Source organism: Natrix helvetica (genome assembly GCF_964273705.1).
Source record: "Natrix helvetica genome assembly, chromosome: Z".
NCBI lineage: Eukaryota > Metazoa > Chordata > Lepidosauria > Squamata > Natricidae > Natrix > Natrix helvetica.
Genome location: NC_138554.1, coordinates 143,132,043 through 143,138,458, shown reverse-complemented (window position 1 = coordinate 143,138,458; position 6,416 = coordinate 143,132,043).

Below are 6,416 nucleotides of genomic sequence, written 5' to 3'. Positions count from 1 at the left end.
GAAGAGGCCGCGATCCCGAAAGGCGAGCCGCTGAACAGCCCAGCTGACATCCGCCCCCCCCCCCGCCCGCTGTCCCGCGGGAGCCGAGAGGAAGCAGCGACACCCCACCCCGAAGCGGTGGCTCTGCGGGGCGAAGAGGAGAAGGAAGAGGAGGAAGCGCCCTCTGCGTCCGCTCCCGGACCTGCTCTGCCGCCGGTGGCCGGAGCGGCAACGTATGCCGGCATCTCGTAGCGCGCATCGCCCTGGCAACAGAGGCAGCGTTGCCAGGTAACGGGCAGGCGGGGTACCCAAGGCCAGCGGTCTCGGCGCTATGAGCTCCCGGGACAGCGAGCGGAGAGCAGCCAGAGCGGGTGCCAGCGCTCTACCTCTTGCGGTTCGCTTGGCCGGACCGGGGGCGGCCTCTCCCGCTGGAGCGGACGGACCCCAGAACGGCCGTGTCCAGGGAGGGAATCCCCCTCGCGCCCCCCCCGTCCGGCTCAAGCTCGGTTGGGGTGGGACCAAGCGGAGGGGAGGGAGCGGGGTCTGACCCCCACCCACTGGGCTTCTTCCGACACGGCCCCTCTGATTGGCCCGCCCCGTTACCGGGTTCCCGCGGTGGAGAGGGAGCAAGGCAGGCGCATGCGCAGCGCCGACGCTCCCCCCTCCCTTCTGAAGGTCAGCAGAGCGGACTAAGGGAAAAGGGGGCGGGCGGTAACTCCTTCGTGGCCGGCGGGGAGCCCAGCGCTGACTTTGCCCCTTCCTCTTCGCCCTGGCCAGTCTCAGGCACTGCCGTTGGGATCCACCCTCCGGGCAAACAGGGCTGTCTCTCACGACTTTGACCTGCGGGGCGCGATGCCAGCCCCGCCGCTCTGCCCAAGACCCACCGCGGACTCTCGGGGGCCAACTGCCCGGCTCCCAGTCGCCGCATCTCTGGGCGGGACGGGCAGACCCCTCCCATGATGGAAGCATGGAAGGGCGGCCTCTCTCTCTCCGGGTGGCCGTGCTCTTCTCCGCTGCCCGTTGCAGCCACCATGAGTGCCCACCCTCGGGGCCGTCCGCAACGAGACTCGTCGGAGGTTTATCCGTCGGCGGTCTGGCGCTTCCTGTCTCCGTGAGAACCGGAGCCAGTCCCGGCTTATTCGGCGGCTGGCCGGGTTGAGCTGTCCAACGGTGTCTGCTGAGTTCTGTATCCCACCCCCAACCCCTCAAGGGCAGGCCAGCCTTGGCTCCCTGTGCCATCCACAGATGCCTGCGGTTCTCCCCCTCTGCGTTGCCTCTTAGGAGATGGCGTGTCCCCCTCGCCCTCCCCCCATCTGAGCAGAGCCCAAAGGAAGGGATGCTCCTGGCATAGACCCATAGAACCACCGGTCTAGACACCACCACCACCATCACCACCACCACCACCGGCTCACTGGAGCAGAAAAGGAAGGGCTCCCAAGGCTTTGCCAGATGTGAGGAAGTCGCTTGGCAGGCTCTCTGTCAAAGAGGCTCCGGCTCCATCAAGGGCTCTGGGTGAAGAAAATCACCCCCACCTACTTAGAGTCTGCAGTGGAGAATGAGGGGTCCCCCTGGTCGCCCGCCCCCCCTCCTCAGAAAGCAACGTAACCCAATCAGCCCAATGGAGAAGCAGGGATTTTGCTCCCGGCTCTGGGGGCCTTCCCAGTAGGACAGCCCCAAAATATCTAGGGTCCAGGGGCCACAGGACATGTGGATCCACACTCAGGGTTGCTCTGGGGCCCAGCTAGGCCAAGGCTATTGGACTGGTGGGGGTGGCATCGATGACAAATTGTCCCAAAGATGCTTTTTTCAAGGGGCAACTGGACTTTCTGGCTGTTCTTTGAAGACGTTTCGCTTCTCATCCAAGAAGCTTCTTCGGCTCTGACTGGATGATGGGGAATGGAAGAGCCGAAGAAGTTTCTTGGATGAGAAGCGAAACGTCTTCAAAAAACAGTCAGAAAGTCCAGTTGCCGCTTGAAAAAAACACCTCTGGGGTCAATTATGACCTGGAGGACTGAGAATCTCTTGCCATTGTCATCGGTGGCCAAGTGGGCCGGAGCTCCTGCTTTCTGCATATACAGCAGTTCTTGCTTGGGGGGAGGGGGGCACAGCCCTTACCCTCTCTCTGGACTTAACCCAGGAGATGCCAACCTGCAGTTAATAGCAAAGGGGAGCAGAGAAAGGGGGAGTGGAATTTCCTCCTGCCAGGGAGGTGCCCTTTGGAGCACCTGGCCAACCCTCCTGCCTCCCCCCACCCCCCAGGCGAAGACAAGGGGGCTCTTTGGAATGGCTCAGCCAGTGGCAGGCTGGCAGGCCTGTCCAAGCAAGACCTTCTGCCTTCCCCCAAGGGCAACCCTGTCAGAGAAGCTTTTCTGCCACCCAGTTTCCCTAACTCTAATGAACCCGATTGGGGGATGGATGCCACTGCAGTTCTGGCCTCAGTTTCTTGGGGGGCCCAGAGAGCCCTGTGACCGAAGAGCAAGGTCAGCTATGGGACCGATGGATGCCCCCCCCATGGGGGTCCTCAGTGGCTGGGGCAGAGCCCCCAAAGCCAGAAAGACCCACCGAGGCACCCCAGTCTATGCAGAAGGCCAAGGGAGTCTCCTGCAAGGGATCCTCCTGCTACGTCCCATGCTGAGCCACAAAAGAAAGGGCACCTGAAAGGGGGTGGGGGGGAGGGGGACAAGTAGCTGGGATGCAGCAACTCCTGGAGAGGCAAAGGGTGCCAAGGCCAAGGGAGGCTTAGGTGAGACTGCTCTCTTGTCTGGGGCCGGCCAGTCCTCCCGGGGCAGCACCAGAAGGCCTCCAGCTGTGGGCCAGAGCCCTCCCCACTGCAAAAGCAGAGCTTGGGGGGGGAGCTCTGCTCTGAAGGCCAAGAGAAGCAGAGATCCTATGGCCAGACCCATCCCCTCAGAAGGGGGCAGCCTGGCACCGAGGAGCAAGACTCTTGGAAGGCCAAGGAAGGCCTCCATGGGGCTCAGGTGGGGCTGGACCCCCCCACATGGCTTCCAAGGAGCCCCGGGAGGGAATTCCTTTGCCAGCTGCCAAGGCCAGCTGGAGGGCTCCTTGGGGCCTTCCAGACGAGGCTGCCTACATTACCTGTCCTGGCCCTTGGGGGGTCAGCCAACTGAAGGCGGAAGAGTGGGGGGAGGTCAGGGACTTTGGTCTGCCCCCCACCACCACCGGCTGTGTAGCTGAGAAGACCAGATACCGGCCCAAGCACCCTTGGGAACACACACACACACACACACACACACACACACACACACACAGAGAAATGAGATTGATACTGAAGCAGGCAGGACAGGCTGGGCCCTGGCAGAGCTCAGCAGAGGGGGAAGAGCTGACCCAACCCCGCCTCCGTCTAGTGAGGAGGGGGGCTTGGCTTGGAGCTTCTTTATTCCTCTTTGAGTGCCCCCCCCCACCGTCTGATTCCAAGGCTGCCGGTCACCCATCATGGGGTCCTGTCCTCACATTTTTTTGGGGGGGGGGGCATGTCGGCGCAGGACTAGGAACTCTGCCTCACTTGTTCTGGAATAGAAAAGAGGCCTTTGGTGGGGGTCACAAGAGTGAAGCAGGGCAGGATCCGATGAGTTGGGGAGAAATAGATTTCCTTGAACCCTAGAAGCCCCCCACACACACACACACCGCTTTTCTGAGCCATACCCTGAAAGAGGGAGCGAGTGGAATGGGGCCAGATGCAGAAACCCCACCCCACCCAGGTGATGGGCTTAAGGAACAGAAGGCCCCGTCCTGACCAGCACCCCCCCCCCCTTTCTCTCTGCTGGGGGGAAGCAAAGCTGCCCAGGGAGAAGGCAGGCTGGGCTGACCCCAAAGTGCCTCCTACGAGCAGGAAATTTGGGTAGCTCCTACAACAGGGCCTTCACCCCCACCCCCTCCAGAAGGCCTGCACTGCTGGCAAGGGAGGGAGGGAAACATTAAGGGGGGAACAGCCCTCCCACCGAGTCCCAGAGATCCAAGAGCTTTTGCGCCCCCCCCTGCAGGTTGACTGACCCTCCCTTTTCTAAGGGAGATTTCAAAGAAAAGGGACAAAGAAAGGCAAATCCTGTCCCTTGACAAGCCCCCCCCTCTATTGTTACAGCTGCCCCAACAGACAACAGGTAGAGCATGAGACGCCCCCACCCCCCACCCACATGCAGGGCATCCAGGTTCCCCAGCCTTTTATTTTGGCCCCATGGCAAAAGCCCCCAGACCCTCTCAGCACCGCCATCAAAACCCACGGCCCCCGCAAAGGCTGCCCCCCCCTCCCCTGGTCCTTTGCTACCAATGGCCTCACACAAAAGGCCAGCAGGAGGTACGGCCAAGGGCTCCCTCCTGACCCTTGGCCACCCACCGGATCCCTTCTGGGCCTCCAGCCCAGGGGGAGGCGAGGGAGCCCTGAGCTCCAGGTTTCCTCCAAGGGCCATGGATCCCTCCCCCTCCCCCCCCAGCCCTCCTCTTGGAGGGGTGCTGACTACTGTCCCAGCTGCTGGGAATGCCTCCCCCGCACCTCTTCCTGCGCCTAGCTAGCAAGGGAGGGCCCGGCCCCTTTGGAACAGGGGGCAGCAAAGGCCACACAGACTCCCAAGAGGAGGGAGGGATCAGGCAGCTGCTGCACCAGCCGTCCCTCAAAGGTGCCATCCTGCTCAGGTGAGTTGAGAGTCACCAGGTGTCCCTTAAGGGAAAGGGGGTGGGATGCTAGACCCACTCTAGACCTTAGAGTGGGTTAGAAGACAGGGGCCACCCCCCCCCGCCAACACACACACACACACACAGCTTGGCTTGAAAGAGGCCATTTGCAGAGGACAAGCCAGAAGAAGCAGAAGCCCCCTCCCCACGGTGTTTTACCCCTTCAGGGCTTGAGGCCCAACATGGCCAGACCTCCATCCATCTGCGCCTTCCTGTCTCAGAAGGGCCCCTGTCTGGTGGACCCACCACTTGATATACCACATGTGCTACCACGTGCCATGATACCACATTAAATTACATCGTTTTACCCCCTCAATCGTGTTGAGAGGACCAAGAATTTAAAAAGTGGCTGACCAGTTGAGGGACCTGTGGGAACTGGTTCCACCACCACCACCCAGCTGGTTGCCAAGGACACCAAGGCCAAGAGATGGACCCCTCCACCAACCCAGAGGGCTTCAGTCCATTCTAGCAAAGTCTCAGGCAATGCCCTTTGGAGCCCCCCACCCTCCCACTAGCCCATCTGCCTGCTGGACTCCTCCTTTCTTCCAAACCCAGGGAATCCCCCAAAGGCAACACTGGGGGTTGGCAGGGATGGGGGGGGGCACTGAACATGGCGCTTGTCCTGTGGAAGAAGCCAGCTGGCTCGGGGGGGGGGGGGGGCAGTTCTGATGAAGGATAGAGAGGGGTGGCTAACACAGGCCTTACCAAAGGGACCTTTTGCATAGAGAAAATGATGGAGGTGTGAAGATTGAAGCCTCTCTTGTCTGGATAGATGGGGGGGGGGGGTAATGACTGATGGATGCTACCTTCAAGGTCGCCCCCCCCACTCACCCCAGGCCAGCGGGTGGGCTAAGGCTGTCCTCCGGTCCTGCTGCTGCTGCCCCGAGGCGGCCAGCACCCCCCTCCCGCGTGGAAGAGCCCGTGACCACCTGGTTCATCCGCAGGGCTTCCAAGGGGGGGGGGGGTCAGCTGCAGATCCTGACCAAGAGCATCATCGCCCCCCCCCTGAGCAGCGGAAAGAAAAGGGCCCGGCAGGCCCGTGAACGGCCCCCACCCATTCAGTCTCAGGTCTCATGGGGGAGGGGGGCTTTGGGAGTAAAGTGGAGGAAAGGTGCGTGGCCTTTTGTTTCGGCGGGAGGAAGCGAGATTCTCTCTGGCTGTGGCCCGAGCTAGGCGGGGTCCAAGCGGCTAAGGCGGAGCTCTCCGCCTGGGAGGGTCCCCGGCTTTGAACCTCCCCGTCCCCTGTGGGATCCGCAGCGCTGGCCAGGAGGGCTTCCCGGGCGCCCCAGGGTAGCGTCAGCCGGCTCTCTGGGTTCAGCGCAGCCGGCTCTCCGGGAACGCCGGCGCTTCAGCCCGAGGCTACCGCGAGCTGCCCGCGGCTGCCCCATCCCTCGGTGCCGGCTTCTCCGGGCCCTTCGGCTGACCCCAGCTCCCGGGGTCGAGGCGGCCGCCCTCCCCCGGCCGACTCCGGGGGCTTCCCGGGAAGGAGCATCCCCTCACTTACCCTGCCGCGGCTGTTGCTGCTGCTGTTGTGGCGGCGGCGCCGGTGGCGGCGGGGCTGCTGCAGCCCCCTCCCGGCCTCAGCCCAGCGCTCCTCCGGCTCTTGAGTGCCTCTCAGGCCGGGCACGGAAGTGCCAGCCGCCCGCCCGACTCTGCCAACCGGTCCTCGGGAGCTGGAAAGGTGGGCTCCGCCGCCAGGTTGCCAACACGCCTCCCCGGAAGCCGGAGCCCTTCAGCCAGCGGCGGGTCTC